The following is a 20,253-nucleotide window of genomic DNA, read 5'->3' on the forward strand; positions in this document are numbered from 1 at the left end:
TAAAAAAATTTAATTTTTGGGTCAAAACATTTTAAAATCAAATTACTGTACATTTTAACTATTTCACTAAATTAAGATAAACATTGATTATTTTGCAAATTCATAACTTTAAATTAGTTATTTAACTACATCACTTTTTATTTTATTGACGTATTACTATTTTATTTTCTCACCACGCTAAAGTCCAGTGTTTCAAAAGCGGTGCGTTTAGCTGGTTATATTTTGTTATTATTGTACTATGCAGTATTTTATTTCTCGATGACATGATTAGAATATTATCACCGTTCGATCAAACACACTTTAGGAGAGGAGAAGAGTAAGTGGTTCAGAATTAGAGTCGTTTCCTGAGTAAATGTGCAAAAGCCGGCCACGATGCATGGGAGCAAGACTATCCACGTACTTATGTCGAATTGAAGATTCTTTTTTTTTTTTTTTTCTGCGGTTAAAAATAAATCATGTTATATGGGTGTGAGCCGCGTGACGTTTAGTACAGTTACTTGATAGCTAGCGATATTTTTTTTTTTTTTGTTTCCATCACTTCATGGATTAAAGTCCATTGGAGGACCATATTAAAGAATTTATATGCAAACTATATAATAAAATAAAAGTGTAATTTTCGTTTACAAGCAAAAAAAAAAAAATCATCACATTTAAGAAATAATATACCCTATTTTCCAACGTCAACGTTTTCATCATCGTCCCTCCCAAATTAACTTCATGTTTGAAGAACGCTTGTAGCTAGCTTCACCGGCACCGTTACAATTTAAGTATGGATGTTATTATCTTTTTCTTTTTCTTCTTCTTTCGTAATGGTGTTAGATAAGGGAATTAAATCAATTAATCATAATATCCATAACTAACCATTACAAATGTTAAGTGACCATAGTGCTCTAAATAGTCCCCTTCAAACTCATGAGTGAGAAGTAATCTTAGGATACCTCAAAGGACTTAATTTCAACCATGAGTTTGGACCCAAAATAGACGACGTTGAGCTGGAAATAGGTTCGGCAAGGACATCAACCACCTAATTAGAAGTGGGTACATGCTTACTTGAATGGGACATTGAGCCACCTGATCTCTCGAACGAGTCAAAGGTTCATTCCAGCATGCTGTGTACGAGCATGGAGAACTGGATTTACAGAAAGCTGATTTGGACTAGAGTTTGTCACACCAAACCTTTAGGACTGCATGATTTTAAGTACCACCAAGTTCAGTCAAGAGAGTTGAGCTAAGAGATCTTAGAAAAAAAACAATTGCAATTCTACAAAATGTTGCCTAAGTTGAAGAACAAGAGATAGTATGTTGTTTTTTTGGAACCTTTATAAACAAGAGATTAGATACATCCCAAAAAACAGTGATAAAAAGTTGACTATTTTGAGTTATAGATTGACCGGGTAATAAATCTGCAATAAAACTTCTAAGTCAACCAATTAATCTCTTAATTATGGAAATTGAGACTTGTGAGTTGTTTCTGATCTAGAATTCTAGTTATGTCTTATAAAAATTGAAGAATAGCGTCATAAATAAAGAAAGTACAAAAGATCCTTTTGCCGTATTTTCCTTAATTATCAAAGTTTAGGGTATACTACTAATTATCCCAATCTTGAAGTGAATAATATGAATGGTCGTGCTCTTTGATGCCTTTATGAGTGATTCCTAATTATACAGAAATTGGGAACATGATATATTGACGGGTATTAAACACAAAAGCACTGGTAATTAAGTAATTAAGAATATGAATCGTTGACTAAGTTATTGCAATGTTCTAGCTTCAACTTGTTAAAGTATCTTTAGCTTATTCACAAACATATATGGATTGAAGATATGGATAGAGTCAATAATACTCGCGAATGATAGTTGTATTCACAAACATAGGGGACATATGCTTTGATAACATGTAAACATCATCTACAGAAGTCAAATGTGGTGATCTCGTAAAAAATAGGGAAATAATGGAAAGCACTTGGTTACGTTATTTTCAAAACTTTTTTTTTTCTTATTCTCATTTATATTATGAGAATACCTCATTCTATGAGGTGCATTTCTTATTTAAAGACTTAGTTAGGTTCTGTTTAGTTTTCCATATTATGCCTCTTGAGTCTTGACCAAGGATAGATACCGTTACCAATGTGTTGCTGGTATTATCTGGTATACCAATGGATTACCGTGGTGTCCATAAAAAAAATTACTGATAAAATTACCGTTTCCGTCATGATAAACTGTCAAATACCGGATTAACCAAGAACAAATATTTATGAAAATTTATACATAACGCAATTTACCGTTATATAAGTCCACAGTTACTAAAAAAATGTCGAAAAATATAATCGACACTATTTTAGTCAAAAATATCAAAATTGTTACTAGTTGAGACTATTTCCCAACAAGATAATCTCAATGTGGTAAGCAAAGGGTTATTTGAAAGAAACTATACAAAATACGCAAAAATAAAAGTGAATCTCCATTCGGTAGGACTTGCATGTTAGGAATCAGTGAAGCCATATCCCAAACCTTAAAATTCAAGAAAGAAATAACATGACACTTGCATTACCCCGTCTACGATTATGAACTGCAGTCCCTATTAAAAAACATGGAACGTCAAGGCTAAATTAGAATAATAACCTGTAAAAATGAGTCGAAGCTGACAAGATAAGCAGAACAACAATTTCCTTAAATTATTTATGCAAATCTCCAGTCACTGGCCTTCAAAATTAACGAAATAATCACAAAGAATGAATGAACTTGGGGAAAAAAAAAAAAAAAAAAAAAGGTGGCAGAAAATTGAATAACTTGTCAACACAAAAACAAAATAATGCAACATGAACCCTTAACCGTAAACTAAATTTATTTCCTCGAATCTCCAATCACTGACCTTTAAAAACAAAGGAATATTCGTAAAGAATGAATAAACAAGGGAGAAAAAAAAGTGGCAGAAAATTGAATAAGTAGTCAACAAACAAAGGAAAATACACACACACACTTGACTCATTTCTACACGCGCTAATTCCAACTCCCAAGCAGTATCACCCGCACACGCTCTAACACACACGCGCTCTAATACACATACACGCTCTATTCCTATTTTTTAAATCTTTTTTCGTCTCTTTTTTCAGTTTTGTTTTATGCAAAACTTACAATTTTTTCCTCCTGTTTCCTTGTACACTCAGCGAGAAAAGCAGCTATGTATTCTTGTACCTGAGCCACAAAATACAGTCAGTGTATACGAGCACCCTATTTCACAATTGGAACTTAAAAAAAAAAAAAGAACTTACCTCAAATTGGTTGACCTTCATAGCAAAAATAAAATAATTGACAACGCACCGCACACTACACTTTTGTTTACTGCTAGAAACTCGAAGAAAACCTGGAAAAGAAACAACATACTTCATGCAACACGATCAATTTCGGACTACGCACCTGGAGTGAGATTACATGACCAAGATGAAGCTGGCCCCACCATTCACGTGTACCAGGTTCTTTGTCCAACTTCCTTCTCTCTACATACCCACACAAAAAAAAAAAAAAAAAAAATCAAATCAAATCAAATAGGAGTATTTAAAAAATTATTTCAAACTTCTGTACGATTGGTTAGGTCATTCCTCACCATAAAGAGAAGAGCAAACACGCTTCTCAGAAGCAATAATTCTCCGGGCTACTCCCGAAACCTGCAAAAATCAATACACATGAATGCAATGAATTAGAAGTCAAAGGGGTTGTTTAAGGCGACGGAAGACCCGCACCTTATAAATCCACGAAGATGATCGAGAAAGTCCCATTCGTACAGACGATCGATGGCTGCTCTGCAGTTGACAGTTGAAAGCTTCTCTGCCATTCTTTTCTTTTCTTTTTTCATTTTTCTTTTCTTTTTTCTTTTTTTTTTCTTTTTTTTTTCTTGATTATGGGTTGATTCTCAACCAAACAGACAAAATTTGAGAGAGAGAGAGAGAGAGAGACTTGCGTATGCGTTCGTGTCAAATCAGCTCGACCACGTGGCGACGACTTTTCCGAAGAGCATTTCTTCATTGTCGGCACTGAGGCGGTGAAAGGGAAGGTTTCACTCTGATCTCTTCTTCTTCTTCTCTCTACTGTTCTTCATTGCACTCTCTATTGTGTAGGTTTTTGCCTGGTGCCCGTCTGCTTGTACGTAGAGACGGCACAATTGAAGCCATCGAGAACTTCGTTGAGAATCAGAAAAATCGCTTGGTTGTAGATGGACATTACTTACCATAAGTGAGAAGATGGACGAACACTTCTAGACGCGGATTGCAAGAAAAGCTCCATTCCTGTTTGTTGAATCAAGGTTACATGCCAGCAACACGGAATAAGCAGAGAGCAAGAGAAATAAAATAAATGGAATAAACTAGTACTTGTTTACCTGAAATGAAGAGGAGCACAATCATTAAATGTAAAAAAATACAATATCTAACCTGGTACATTATATTCGTTAGAATTTAACACCAACTAGCAGTACAATGGAACGAATTTGGAAGCCTGCAGAATACTTGTTCCTACAAAACAAAATACTGTCAGCAAAAACGTTAGTAAGTTAGCGGGTTAGTATGTTTATAGTTAGTAAAATAAGTATGGTAAAAGTTAGTAAAGCTAGTAGTCAGTAGTTAGTAATCCTCGTCCTCGAGCTTGGCCCCCCACTCCTTCCCGAGCCTGGCCTCACCTAGGTTCGGTCCCACCCACCCGTTTCCCGAGCCTGCAAATATTCACCTAAAGTTCCTCAAATAATGAAGTAACCAAAGTCTAAAGGCAGACAAAGAAGAAGCATTTACACAAACCTCAAAGAAGGAGTAATGAACACGGCCTTGTCCTGCTCCAAAACATACCTCACTGTGGTTCCTGCAACATTACAACTTGTTATTCCAGCGTCACTAGACCCACATCATGCTTGCTTAACAACATTACGATTTGTTATTCCAGCATCCCTAGACTCAAAGAAGGCAGTCTTTTCTTTTTTTCTATTCTTTCTTTTCTTTTCTTTTTTCGTTTTTTCTTGATCATGGGTTGACCATCATTGGGTAAAACGGTAGTTGAGGGTGTAATTCAGAAACAGAGGCAAGCACTCATGGAACTTGTGTGCTTCAGGGCCAACAACACCAAATTCTCAACCAAACATCAGTTCCAAATTCTCAACCAAACACAAAATTTGAGAGAGAACGAGAGAGAGGGCGAGACTTACATATGACGTTTGTGTCAAATTAGTGGATAGAGATGAAGCTCGTAAAAAGATAGAGAATTGACAGTTGTCATGGGAATAATAACTCACTCACTTCTTATCACCCACACACGCTATAACACACACACACACGCGCGCTAGTCCTTCTAAATCTCTTTCAAACACACATTCTAACTCACTTTTACACACGCTCTAATTCTAACTCCCATGCACTATCACCCACACACGCTTTAACACACACTCTTAACACACACACATGCTCTAATCCTACTAAATCTCTTTCACACGCACACGCTCTAACTCATCTTTACACACGCTCTAATTCTAATTCCCAAGTACTATCAATCCGTATTTGGTCCGACAGATCGGGACCCATATTCGGTTCCCTCAGCCTTTACTCTCAAGTTTCACGTAGGGGGGATGGCTTCTGCATTGGCTGAAACAATAATCAAGGAAAGTTAACTCACTAGTTTGCAAAGTAAATCCACTTTAAAGTAACATACCTAAGGAATTTACATGCAAATACACTAACATTGTATGCAGGCATGCTGTTCCATAATTGAAACTACACCAAAATAAATAATAACAAAAACAAGAACTTACCTCAACTTGGTTATCTACAAGAAACTTATCAACAGTACTCCGCATTTGTCGACTTCAAAAGTAGCCAAAGTCTTCGCTGATCGACAACAACGAGGCAGTGGACGGAATATGGACTCATCTCTAGTATTTTAGTTCACTAATTAATCCTTACTCTAGTCCCACATCGTAGTTCACACTCCCGAATCTGTAAACTCTACAAAGATCAAATTTCAGAAGCCCATTAATTGAATTATCAACACAAAATTAAAATTGATATGACATCATTAAAAGGATAGAGATAAGAACAATGTACCTTGGCGTTGGAGTGTCCATACTCTCAAATTGCTTAGGGGAGTGGCGCAAAAAGCGTTTTCTTTTTTTTGTCTTTTTCCTTTGTTAGCTTCTCTTTTCTTTTTCTTTTTCCTTTTTTTTTAATCTCTTTTTCATCTATTTTTTCAGTTTTCTTTTATGCAAAACTTGCATTTTTTTTCCTCCTGTTTCCTTATACACTCGGCGAGAACAGCAGCAATGTATTCGTTTTTTTTTTTTTTTAATTCTTCTTCTTTTCCTTTTCTTTTCTTTTTTCTTTTTTTTCTTTTCTTTTCTTTTTTTCGTTTTTTTTCTGGATCATGGTTTGACCATCATGGGTTTCCCGGTAGTTAAGGGTGTATTCAGAAAAAGTGGCAAGCACTCGTGGGACTTGTGTGGTTCAGGGCCTACAACACCAAAATAATACAAAGATCGGTTCCAAATTCTCAACCAAACAGACAAAATTCGAGAGAGAGAGGCTGAGACTTACATATGACGTTCGTGTCAAATCAGCTGACGACCACGTGGCAACGACTTCTCCGAAGAGCATTTCTTCATTGTCGGCACTGAGGCGATGAAACGGAGGGTTTCACTCTGATCTCTTCTTCGTCTTCTCTCTACTTTTTTTCATTCGACTCTCTATGGTGTAGGTTTCTGTCTGCTGCCCGTCTGCTTGTACGTAGAGACGGCACAATTGAAGCCATCGAGAACTTCGTTGAGAATCAGAGCAATCGCTTGGTTGTAGATGGACATTTGATGTACTTTCGTGCAGAAAACCTTATAAACAAGACATATAAATGTTAATAATTTATTTTCATACATACATTTATCAATATGAACAATGAATTATATGCCGGTTTTTTTCTTTTCTGTGATTCACTCCAGTGAGACAACTTGTCACTATCAATATTAGACCCTCAAACATATACTCAACAGTACCCCAGATTTACCAATTTTTTGTAGGTGAAAGAATGAAGGTGTGCCTGTATTAGATCCCCATAAACAAAGCATAGTCCAAAGATAAAGACATGATGACTAAAGAGCTACAGAATTCAGTATCTGGTCCATGAAACTCAAGAGTACTCACCCGTATATAAAAGATCCTTGTTTGCTAGTTTGAATCACTGGTCGAGATAAATAATGGACAAAACCTCTTGTAGATGAGTTTCCCAGAACACCCTCCACTTCAACAGTTCAAGCGTAGCCTGGCCTAGGTAGACAAGCCTTGGTTTCACCTTCATAACAAAAAAAAAAAACAATTGATAATGCATCGCACACTACACTTTTGTTTGCTACTAGAAACTCGGAGAAAATTTGGAAAAGAAACAATGTATTGCATGCAACACGATCAATTTCGGATTACGCACCTGGAGTGAGATTACATGACCAAGATGAAGCTGGCCCCACCATATACGTGAACCAGGTGCCCCCACCATCCACAACCAGGTTCTGGTCAATCTGTTGTAAATAATAAAATCAAATACGGAATATATAATAAAATGATTTCAAACTGTTGTATGATTGGTTAGGTTATTCCTCACCATAAAGAGAAGAGTAAACAAGCTTCTCAGAAGCCATAATTCTCCGGGCCACTCTTGAAACCTACAAAAATCAATAAACATGAATGCAATGAATTAGAAGTCAAAGGGGTTGTTTAAGGCGATGGAAGACCCGTACCTTATGAATCCCCGAAGAGAGTCGAGAGGCCCCATTAGTACAGACGACTGATGGCCGCTTCGCAGTCAACAGTTGAAAGCTTCTCTGCCATTGTTCTCGAGCTGCATGCAAATGGATGAAAAAGGGTCATGAATGCAAAAACATGTACACAAGTGTTGCTACTTTGCAATTAAAATCCAATTCAAAATAACACTTAAATAACATACCTTTGGTTCCCAAAACTCGCATACACAACCCTTCGGGCTTCTCAAATCCAACAATTTTAGCCAATTGAGGATTTGGGTCATCATTTTCAGTTCCTCGCAGGGATTTGAACAGTGTTGTCACGTGTGCTTTTTCCTTTTCTTTTTTTTTCTTTTCGTTTCTTTTATCGTTTTTCTATTCTTTTTTTTCACTTTTTTTCTTCATATTTTTCTTTTCTTTCAATTTTTTCTTTTCTTTTTTCGTGTTTTTTTTTCCTTTCTTTTGAAGATTATCAGCTTCGTAAGCTTCATCACCAAATTATTGAGCTAGATCTTCGCCCCCACCCCTATAGGCCTCCTAAAAAAGACGTTGCATGTTCCCATACCTACACCATAAAATAGAGTCGCATTGTATATTACCACAATTGGAACTACACCAACCAAAAAAAAAAAACAGGAACTTACCTCAACTTGGTAGTCTACAAGAAGCTTTTCAAAAGTACTCCAGATTTGTTGTTTTATGTACTCTACAGAATGAAAGCGTGACCGTAATAGAGCCCGTGAGTAAGCAAATTAAGCATAGTCAATAGATAAAGCCATGATAAATAAAACTAGGGAATTCAGTGTCTAGTCAAGGAATCACAGAGTACTCACCTTGGTATAAAAGTTCGAAGGAATGTTAAGGCTGTAGATCTTTTAGGCCAGTTGGACTCATCGGCCGATGAAAGACTAATGGATAAAGCCTTCCAAGAGATAAGTCTCCACACCAGTAGTTCAAAAGCAGTCTTGGGCAAAGTTGACAAGTCAACGGGTACATCCAGCAAATACGATAATCTTGAAGCTAGACTTCAGACAGGAGAAGATAAAATGGAAAAGCTACACCACCATGAAAGAAAAAACGAATGACACGAGACTGATTAATAGGAGATTAAAAAGAGTTGCTAAATATTCCATTACACATTATTATCTTAAAATTTCGTACCGTTACCATCGATTTCACATCATCTTGTGAATTGCCACTCAAATGTCCATTGTGACCAGCACTCCTCTTTGACACGAAACTGTCAGGCTGACTGGTGAGATGAATTTGTGTTCAGTAGGGGAAAAAGAGAGGCTTACAGGTTCTTGCCGTGAACATCGGTGCGGTGAAGAGAATCGATGGATTTGGCAAGAACGTGCTTGTCCCGTTTACTTGGGGGAGAGAGAACATGCTTTAAATTCGTCTAAAGAGTTGATCTTCTTTTTCCTTGGTATGAGATCGCACAACAAAGTTTATCTAAGGCTGTATTATAACAGCAGATTTTAGCTTCCAAGACTGTGTGATTTGCCCATCCATCATATTCCCAACTTCTTGCAAAAAGAGAGAGAGAGAGAGAGAGAGAGAGAGAGAGGTTTGGGGATTATATAATAAAATTGGATCCCAATAAGAAGACATGCGCTTGGACATAACTGAGCCAAGAAAGACCACTGAGATTACCTTGTCAAAGGTGAAGAGGGGATTGATTTGCTTGTTAATCACGTTTTGCAAGGCCATGACTTCTCTCCTCTGCTGAGTGCACAAAATGCCCTTTTGGACATCGGTCATATTCGCTCAGAGGTCTGCAAACAAACAATCATATGTAAATATATATTCCGTGTGTGTGTGTGTTTGAGAGAGAGAGAGAGAGTAACCTGCATCGAAGAAGAACTTGAACGATGACCTCTCTGTCTTTGTCGTTTGATGGGAAATGTGGGGATGTTTCTCCGAGTGTGGCGCGTAGATCACTGTAGATCAGAGATGGCAATGGAGCTATGCTCATTTTTCCTAATTTTACCTTTTCTCTTCTTTTTTTCCTTTTTTCTTTTCTTTTCTTTTTCCTTTTTTGGTTCTTCCTCCAAACACCCTCCTAATTTCACCTTTTCTCTACTTTTTTTTCCTTTTTTTTCTTTTCTTTTCTTTTCTTTTTCCTTTTTTGGTTCTTCCTCCAAACACCTAATTCCTTCTGTCACCCTCAGGAAACACAGGAAGTGTCGACTCATGATCACGGATTAACCCGCATTGGGTCTCACAGTAGGCAAGCACTCATCATTGAAAGAAGAGCAAGCACGCTTATAAGATGGTTAAAACCAGAGTTCTCTGAGCGACTCTCGAAACCTAAAAAATTATATATTAAGGCAATGAATTAGAGTTAAGAGTTGGATGAAAATTAACACGTTAAAATCATACAACCTATAAATTGAAGTAGCTGGATATCTAACCATAAGTTTGTGAGAAAAAGAATAGTTTTTATTAAAAAGAGTTAACTCACTGCACAAGCAATGTCCACCCGACCGGAGCTGCTGCCACAATGCGGTCTTCCAAGCGGACCATCATGATGCTTGCGGGGCAAGTAATCACTCTATTGTTTCTTCTTCTTCTTCTTCTTCTTCTTCTTCTTCTTCTTCTTCTTCTTCTTCTTCTTCCTCTTCTTCTTCTTCTTCTACCCTCTATTGTTTTTCATTTCACTCTGTATTGTACGTAGAGACGGCACAATTGAAGCCATCGAGAACTTCGTTGAGAATCAGGGCAATCGCTTGGTTGTAGATGGACATTTGCTGTACTTTCGTGCAGAAAACCTTATAAACAAGACAAATAAATGTTAATAATTTCGTTTAACACATACATTTACCAATATGAACAATAAATTACATGCCAGTTTTTTTCTTTTCTGTGATTCACTCAAGTGAGAAAACCTGTCACTATCAGTATTAGACCCTCAAAGAACAAAGATAGCACTAAAACTGACATTAAAAATAAAACGAAGATAGGTTTGGGTATACTGAAGTAAAAAGGGAACCCAAAAACAGAGCTTTCCTTTGGGAAAACTGAGTAAAGAAAGGTCGCAGAGATTACCTTGCCAATGGTGATGAGGCAATCGATTTACTTGTTTAACGACCTTTGGAAAGCCATGACTTCTCTCATCTGGTCACTGATCCTTTAGGACTCAAGAGGTCTGCCAAAAGAAATTATTATGTAAATGTATATCAATTGTGTGTGTGTGTGTGTGTGTGTGTGTGTGTGAGAGAGAGAGAGAGAGAGAGAACTAACCTGCATCAAACCAGAAATTGGACATTGACATATCTGTCTTTCTCATTTTTCTTATTTCACTTTTTTCTTCTCTTTTCTTTTTCCTTTATTTTTTTTTCTTTTCAATTTTTCTTTTTTTCTCTTTCTCTTTTTTCTCTTTTTTCCTTCTTTCTTTCTCTCTTTTTTTCTCTCTTTTTTTTTTCCTTTGTTCTCTTTGTTTCTTTTTTTAGCAATACTCTACATTTCCTCCTGTTTTCTCAGATAAACAATTTCTTCTTTCTTAAAGATATACTTCAACTTTTTTAGTCATCAGTTCAAGCGAGAGCGCCATATGTTGCTGCAAAGTCAAAATGAAAAATAAAATAGAAGTCAGACATCAAGTAATTGAATGGAATAAATTAAGAATAGCAGTTCACAAAAAAAATCAAAAGAATACCAATATCTAACTAGTTAAGACCATAGAAACGTCCCCATTTCCTAGGAATTGATATGCAATATTCAAGTTAAAATGACATCAACTCAAAAGTAAGTCGCAGCAAGGAAATCGAATTGATCATTGACCGTGTAACTATATAAATGGAAGCATATCTAACTTTTATGAAGAAGACATATAAAAGTACTGCATGGTTTACCTTCTTTATCTTTTGCAGTGTGATGACACAACAAAGTTTATTGGAGGCTCTATTATAGCAGACGATTCAAGCTTCTAAGACTTCCTGTGATTTTCCCATTCATCGTATTCCAAACTTCCTGGGAGAGAGAGCGAGAGAGAAAGAGAGGTATAATGAGTTGATGTGAGGCATTTCTTGATGGTTGGATGAAATCAGGCAAGCAAGACAAAACACCTTGAAACGAAGAATCTATACGCAAGAGAGTCACTTTCAAGTGCTCTTTCTCATCTCCTGGTAAAAAATAACAATGGATGGGTTATTAACTTGCACGCAATTCATTCCCCACTAACAGTTTCCATAAAAAAATAAAAAAAAAAAAAAAAAAAAAAAAAAAAAAACCAAGACTATTTGAATAAGGTATAAACTGAGATAAATTACCGGGATCATAATGGAGTTTGACATATTCTAATAAGATCATCCAATGCTTAACGAAAATGAAAGTCATTTGCAAAGACGACTTCTTCAATACTTGGGATATGCCAGTTGGGTTGGGTCCAGCTACAGTGAGAAGTTTTTCATCAGTGTAGTCTTTTATGCTGAACCATTCTTCTAACATAGCAGTGTCAGGGTGTCAGGATAAAAACCTACATGACAAGTTGATCGGTCAGCTTGTTCTAATCTACTACGTGTAACAAAAGAGACGACATAAAAAAAAGCTTAACGATACCTACACTGATCAACTGAAGAATAATGAACCAGACTTCATCAAGGGACTGCAGAAGATGATCTCCAGATCCATTAACTCTGTGAATTTCCAAACAATCAATAAGACTTAGAGCCATTGAAACAAAAAGAGTTTACGAGTAACACGTGTACTAAGAGGTGTGAAACAATAACGAATAGATAATCGAAAACCTTCCAAGATGGACAGTTGCAGAAAGGATGGGTTCTTAGAGATGGTCCTTCGTAAGAGCGTAGGACTGCCATAACTAATTGCAGTTGATAACGTTTTCAGTTGGTAATCAATTGCTGTTTCGAGAACTGGAGAAACTGAAGATTTTGCCTGTGATGCAAAGATCAAAGTTTAACCTTTGGTAACAATACACATTTAGCATGGAATCAAATCAATATAACAATGATATTAGAAGAGAACAGACCTTCGGATATCAGATATTCCGCCAAACCCAATTGCTGGTATCACTTTCAAATACTCTGTAATTGCACCAGGAAGAATATGTGTTCTGACAATCTTGGAAACCTTCTTCAAAGCCTGTATGTTAAAGAAGTAAAATACTATTGTGGATAGAATATACAGTGGACAGAATAAACAACATACCTTATATGTCCAAAATGTGACCTGATTAAACAAGGGTCTGGAATAACAACATACCTCGGCGTGGGATTTTCTTTTATGCATCGGAAGACATCTTCAGAGGAGGCAATTCATTGAATATGATTTCTAGTAACGACCAAAGTAAGATGCTAACAACAAGTTCCTATACAAAGTAAGTCTTTCATCAGAAAATTGAAAGGGACTTAAACTGTTATTGAAACATCTCAAATCGATTTCTTATATATCGAACAATATTCAAAGGGATTTAACCTAGGATTTCGCCCTCGGCCGCGACCGGATTCCGTAGCGTAGAACCCTAGCCCCGCGATCCTCTCCACAGAACAAAATGAAAAACCCGACTCAAACTAGCATCACCAAAGTTTGAAGGTTAGAACAAACGATAGAATCTTAAACCAACGGCAAAGATCGTCGGGAAACGATAAGGTGATCGGAGAAGGTACTTACCGGCGAAGGAGGACCACAGCAGAGAGAACGAGAATGTTCCATTTCTCAAATCGCCGCGCTTTCTCGATCGCCGCGCTTTCTACGGTCAAGGATTTCCCTTTTCTCGTTTCTCGATCGCCGCGCTTTCTACGGCCAAGGATTTCCCTCTAGGGTTTCTCTTTTCTCGATCGCCACGCTTTCTACGGTCAAGGATTTCCCTCTAGCGTTTCTCGTTGCTTAGTCTCTCTCTCTCTCTAAAACCCTCTCTCACTCTCCGACTCTCTCTCTCTCCTCTTGTTTTTCATTTGGCGCTACAATGATATGAAACGGCGGAATGGGATTTATCTTTCCTCTTTTGTAGAAAATTTTGAGCTTTCCTTTTTTGTAATGCAAGCTGTCTTTCTCTTTCCTAAGCTGCTTGGTCCTCAAGTTGTCCTAATTTTGAGACACCTGTCCTGTATGATAATAACTTTCCTTTTTTATGTTACTAGTTCAGAGTCACATCGCGCGACTAATATCGTTAAATTAAGTTAATTATAATAATAAATATAATAAACTCATTCAATAATTTTCTTTATCTCTCATTGAATGTTTTTTATACTTTTCTCACTCCGGTTATTAATATTTATCTATTTCAACTTGAAATACATTTTGATAATTTAAATACCTTTTTATAACTTTTGATTTTTATTTCTAAATCCTCACCTAGATTTAAGGGACATATGCAATCAATAGTTTTTTTGTGTAGAATATTCTTCCGTAGACTTATTATGAAACTATATATGTTTCATCTTGAACATAGCGAGAGCAAATAAAAATGTAAGTATGAAATTATTTATGTTTGAAGTATAATATTTTCATAATTCATTTAGCTCGAGTGTCGAATGACTCTCACCCAAAGAGCAGGACATCCTCAATAAAAGAAAATAAATGTCATTAAAAAGTTAAGTAGACATCAATATATAAGTTCCTAAAATTTCAAATGAATAAATCTGACTCGAAAGATAACATAAATTAAAAAGAGCATACGAGTCTCAATTCGGATACATCGACTGAATTTGGGGTTATAACTTCTACGTTCTCTCATTCTACGGTGATTATTTTGTGTATGAGCAAGAATATATTATTGAACCCAAATCGTGATAAGCTCCATTTAAGATTAGCAAGACCAAGGAAAGAGTACATAAATTCAAGCCACCAATAAAACCGAATTAATGAGATTTTAGAGTTCAGGTCACAAGCGAGTCGTGATTAGTAAGAGAGTCCTGATTAATGATTAATGAGATTTGAATTTGACATAGTAAGGGCTTTGATTCTTATCTTTGGAATTATAAATTGCACATAAAAAGTAATAACAGTAGTAGAGTTTGGATAGATTATAATAATTGAATTTCATTATTGTTGATGTTAGAATTACTAATTTCGAACGAAATAAGATTTGAATTTGATATAGTAAAAGCTTCGATTCTTAACTTGGGAACGAATTATAAATTGGAAGTAGAAAAAATAAAATAATAATATATAGAGTTTAAATACTTTACAAATATAAATAAATAAAGGATAATGAAAATGTTGAATTGATAAATAATCATAAGGATGGTGCTCAATGGATTACCAATGTTAATGCTTTTATAATACGATTAATTTGTAAGGCTTTTTCCCGGGGAATTCGATAGCCATTTTCGTGCATACTAGCATGTATTTTATACTATGATGATTAATTTTACAATTACAACGTTCATTTCATAATAATTGATTCATATCCCGTAATGGTCTCATTAACGACGTTCGTTACTTTTACATTGGGTGATTTGTATTGGGAAATTTGCGTCAATGTCACAAATTCGTCGGTTTTTTGCATTTGTGTTACAAAGTTGTCAAAATTGCATTTGTGTCACGTATTTACATTCGTGTCACATGTGCAAATTTCAAATTACTCTCTCTCATCATTTAATCTTTTATTACTTACTCCATGTCTTCTGAATTTTTACAATACCTCATTAAAAATCACTTCATCTTCCTCTAAAACTTTCTAAAATTTTTGCGTGTGACTTATTTGCAATTGGATTGCCAATTTGTGACATAAGATGCAAATATCACATTTGTATTTGAGCTTCCAACTTCGATTTGAGGTGGGCTTGGCCCAATTAACTTTTTTTCCATTGTTAATTTTCATTTTATCATTTAATAGGTCTAACTCTTTATTCGAGGTTCACTATTGGCGTTTAGTTATGAAGACGAAGTCCTATACTAATAGCCAATTCTCTATTAAATAAATATTAGTTAATAATTATTTTTCTCAAACGTCACTATTTTTTTTAAAAAAATTTCATATTTTAATCTTTCAACCGTGTTCATGCACATCTTCTCTACGTGTCATCTAAACAAGTGGCCACGAGATTCCAACTTGGGCAGTTATTAATCTATCATATCTCGAAATATGCAAAAAATTTATTTTCCCGGTCAATTCGCTCTTAGCATAATTTGTAGAATTGCACGATGAACAATTTCTTCACGCTACATTTCTAATTTAACATTGATTTTATAAATGTTACAGCATACATGGAAGATAAAAAATTTATAAATTCACTTAATATCAACATTTTGTTATGAAATTGAATATATAAACCATTATCAAAAGTAATTTATTTTATACAGGAATATATGTATATATATTTTATATATACAATTTATAAAATACGTATATATTTATTTTATAAGAGTTACAATACAATACATGCATGTTATTTTGTTATTTTGTTAATTATACATATTTTATAATTTTTGTTAATTATATTTATTCCCATATGGGTTCTGAATGAGATTCTTTATTTATGTTATTTTGTTAATTATACATATTTTATAATTTTTAAGGTAACGGGTCTAGTACCGGGTACAGAATGACAATTCCGTTACCCGTATCTGGACCCGTTAAAAACATAACGGGTATCACCCGTTAACTCGATAAGATCGGGTATTACTCGATCGATTGAATTGGGTAACAGGTCTGAATGCAGGTAGCAGGTAAAAATACCATCTCTACATAAGATCAAGGCTTACTAACAGAGTCTCAACGATCTTGATTGAACCGCCTAACTTAACCACTAAAAAGCTCTTCAAGTTGTAATTCGAGTGAACCACGAATTGATCCATTGGAGCAAATAACCCGATACGATGCATAGAAAAAAAATATGTTCCAACAGACTAATAGCCTTATCCAAAAAGAAAAATCGAGATTAAAAAATTAATGGAATTTTATGAAGAAAAAAACTGGTTTTAACTCCTAAAAGAGTCATGGGTTAGATACACATAAACTTTTTAGATATATAAAAACATAAATATTAAAGATTTAATTTTCCCTAAATATCAACATGAGACAAAATAATAAATATTTAAATCTCGTAGAGAAAAGATTAGCCAACAAAGGAGATATCATATATTTGTATTCGAAGAGCAAACAAATGAGCTACTAACAGCTTGTTTTGTGCGCTTTATTGTGTCCAGTCTTCAAACTCAATCGGACCGTTTTTAATAACTTAATAAAAGTTTAGACTAGTACGAGCTCCTTCTTCAACCTGGCAAGTAAACGTGTAGGCCACAAAGCAAACATTCTGCTTTATTCTCCATTCTTGACGGATAGGAGCGTGAGGTTTGGGGTAAGAATACTTATCTACTCTGTTCAATTTGAGATCAGCCAAATACCCGAAGAAACGTTTGATGTGACCAACTTTATTGCAGTAATGACACATCCACTTCTTCTGTCTGGAGTGGGTACTAATAACAGGAACAATAGCTACACGCATCATATACTAATAACAGGTCGCACCTAAAGTCGCACCTAAAGGTATCATTGGGTGCGAAAATTGACTTTCAGGTGCGAAAAAAGTCGCACCCAATGTTGTTTTTTGTACTAGTGTATATACACATAATTATTGTGATTGGGCATAACTTCCGAGGATAACCATAGATTGCTAAATTTCTTTTTAGGTTTATAGGCGGCGTAAATACTTAATCTTTTCGATTTGATAAACTTCAATACTTCTATTTTTTTAACGATAAAATTACCTAATGTTATATTTAAGTACCACCGTTACTAGAAGTCTGTTAAAATCACACACGATTACTCGGATGCAAATCTCTCTCTGTGGAAAAATTCATCCAACAACAAATTACCTTTACAATGTTATATAGAAAATTATATTGAACCTAAAAAACTCTTGGATAACCTTAACCCTAATTTAAATTCGATTCGAGCTCGAAATCCGAGCCGGTTCGAATCGAATTTGTCCACAAAAACCAAAAATTCTGATTCTTTGGCCTTGAAATATCATTGAATCCATGAATTTCGCGTCGAGTCAACCCCTATCACCTCTGCTGAGCTCTGGCGAGGACAGCGACGGAGATTTCGCTGCGTGGTACTGCAACATGCAATACGTCATCTTTGTCTTCGTCAAGCTTCGAAGCGACCACAATCGGATCCCTGGACCCACGGCGCTTCTCGCAAAGCTTCTCGTCGTGTCGCATGCCAATTTAGAGGACCGGTGTTCCACATCGAGAAAGGTTCTTTCTTGCTCTTGATTCATGTCGTTTTTCGTCATTATTGTGGTCGTTTTGTGTATTTAAAATCTTTCAATTAGAAGCTCGATCATTTTCTTTCAATTATAAGCTCAATGTCTCATTGCTTTGTTTTTTTTTTTTACCATAAACAAATTCAAATTCGAATATTATATTACTCACAAGATGTCTTAAATTTGTGACGATTGAAAATACATTTACGAAATTGATCAAAGAAGTACGATGTGGGGTGAGACTAGCAGATCATAAATGGTCTCAACGCAGGCACCAGTCGAGATCTCAAAGGGTGTTCAGTGAAATGCCGTAGAAAAATGGGTGAAATGTTTGCATTAGATTTGTTATTGGATAGGCGATGCTGATGATGGCATGCGATTTAAAGAGTAGTTTTTTTTTGTTTTTTTGTTTTTTTTTCCCCGGAAAAACACTGACATGTATTTTGTGTAAGCAAAGAGAGATGGTGAAAAGTATTAAACTTTTTTTTTTTTTTTTTTTTTTTTTTTTTTTTTTTTGTATAAATGATATATTAGGCATTAGGGCATTTTAATAGTTTCGTATGTTTCAATTATCACGTGCCAAACACTTGCGAATTAACTTACGCATTGAGTTTAGAGTACACAAGAAGAGTGTAATTAAACAAAAAATGATATAGCAAAGTGATCGATTTTATATTACGAGGAGTAAGTTGTAACAAAAGATGTAGTTCAATGGGCAAAAAAAATTATCTATATTCAAAGTAAGATTTGAATTTCATATAGCAAAGACTTGAATTCTCATCTATGAATTATGAATTGCAAATAGAAAATAAAAATATTAAGAGTTTTGATGGTCTAGAAATTACATGCACTCAAGACTATTTTGACGAGGATATAATCCAATTAACAAGTTAATTTTATACTTAAAAAGTATATGAAAGATTTCTTAATTTTAATTTTTTTTTTATATTTTCTATTAACAATTAGTAAAAAAGTGATTCTATAAGTGTTAGGAAGAAAAAATATTCATGAACGCATTGTTTCCAGTTCAATTCTTGTAGAAAAAAGACTAGTACAAAAATGACGGCGCAAAAATGTTGATTTTGTGCAGGAGCTCTTTTTTACCTACACTTTTAAAAAAAATTATGTGCTCACTCGTTTTTAGTTTTTATTTTTATTTTTATTTTTTTAAATATTTTTCAAGTAACGATTAGTAAAAAACAAATACAATTCTATAAGTGTTGGACAGAAAAAGTGAAAGCATTGTTTCCAATTTTATTCTAGTGAAACAAAAAGCTATTGAGAAGCATAGTGATCGATTTTATATTACGAGTAAATTGTAACAAAGGTTGCGAATAGAACATACAAATATTAATAGAGTTTTGATGGTGCAGACATTATAATCCAATTAACAAGGTAATTTCTTACTAAAAAAGTTTATTAGAGAGTTATCAATTTCATCAAGTAATGATTAGTAAAAAAACGATTCTATAAGTGTTAGGAAGAAAGAATATTCATGAACGCATTGTTTCCCGTTCAATTCTAGTAGTAACAAGACATCACAAAAAGGTTGATTTTGTGTAGCTGTTGTTTTTTACCTACACTTGCGCATTATATATACATATATATAACACATCAATTACTTAATTAAATACAATTTTAAAAATAAAATAAAACCAATGGCATTTAGTTTGTTATTGGATTGGCGATGCTTATGATGGCATGTGGTTTAAAATAAAATATTCATACACAACACCAAAATAAGAAAAATAAATAAAACCAAAATTAGTTTGTTCAATAATCACATTTCACGGAAAAAGAGAAAGGAAAAGAAAAACCAAGAATAAAAAAGACTTCACATTGTTTCAATTTTAATCTAGTGGAAAAAAGACGACGTAAAAACATATAAAAACGTTGATTTTGTGTAGATGCTCTATTTAACCTGAACTTTTTAAAATTATTTGGTCATTCCAAGGATGCACATAATACATAGATACACACATCAATTACTTGATTAAATACGATTTAAAAAATAAAATCAAACTAATGGCACAACAATTAAAAAGACTTCACACCACCAAAACAAATAGCAAAATATAAAAATTTAAGGCCAAAAATTTGATTACACATAATAGCACCAAACATAAGCTTACCCAACAAGACCAAGATTTCATAAAAAATGATGATGGCATGCGATTTAAAGAGTAGTTTTTTTTCCTGAAAAAATGATGTATTTTGTGAGAGAGAGAGAGAGAGAGAGAGAGAGAGAGAAAGTATTACACCTTATTTTTTGTATAAATGATATATTAGGCATAAAGGCATTTTGACAAATATCAC

General features: G+C 34.7%; 1 protein-coding gene and 1 long non-coding RNA gene across 2 annotated transcripts in view; both read right to left on the reverse strand.

The window, feature by feature from the left end:
- Window positions 1-6,331: 6,331 nt before the first annotated feature.
- The window catches only part of LOC149386284 (uncharacterized), a 30,858-nt gene continuing 16,936 nt past the window's right edge, over window positions 6,332-20,253 (reverse strand). Inside the window, exon 8 of the mRNA XM_089625477.1 lies at window positions 6,332-6,483. The gene's annotated coding sequence lies outside the window, so the exon portion shown is untranslated. The remainder of the gene's footprint in view (window positions 6,484-20,253) is intronic.
- Window positions 7,164-13,823, reverse strand: LOC149386285 (uncharacterized). The gene is made up of 22 exons (XR_016301267.1): window positions 13,391-13,823; window positions 13,196-13,290; window positions 12,983-13,088; window positions 12,750-12,862; window positions 12,508-12,655; window positions 12,324-12,396; window positions 12,031-12,236; window positions 11,827-11,883; window positions 11,614-11,731; window positions 11,003-11,318; window positions 10,808-10,907; window positions 10,224-10,530; window positions 9,607-10,069; window positions 9,413-9,534; window positions 8,918-9,282; window positions 8,590-8,811; window positions 8,401-8,462; window positions 7,960-8,321; window positions 7,754-7,854; window positions 7,618-7,678; window positions 7,444-7,534; window positions 7,164-7,311 (listed from the first exon to the last, which is right to left on the reverse strand). It is a non-coding gene; the product is annotated as an uncharacterized LOC149386285 (long non-coding RNA).

Source organism: Urtica dioica, chromosome 9 (genome assembly GCF_054948205.1).
Source record: "Urtica dioica subsp. dioica isolate 48M chromosome 9, U.dioica_male_clone48M_v1_H2, whole genome shotgun sequence".
In the NCBI taxonomy this organism is placed as follows: domain Eukaryota; kingdom Viridiplantae; phylum Streptophyta; class Magnoliopsida; order Rosales; family Urticaceae; genus Urtica; species Urtica dioica.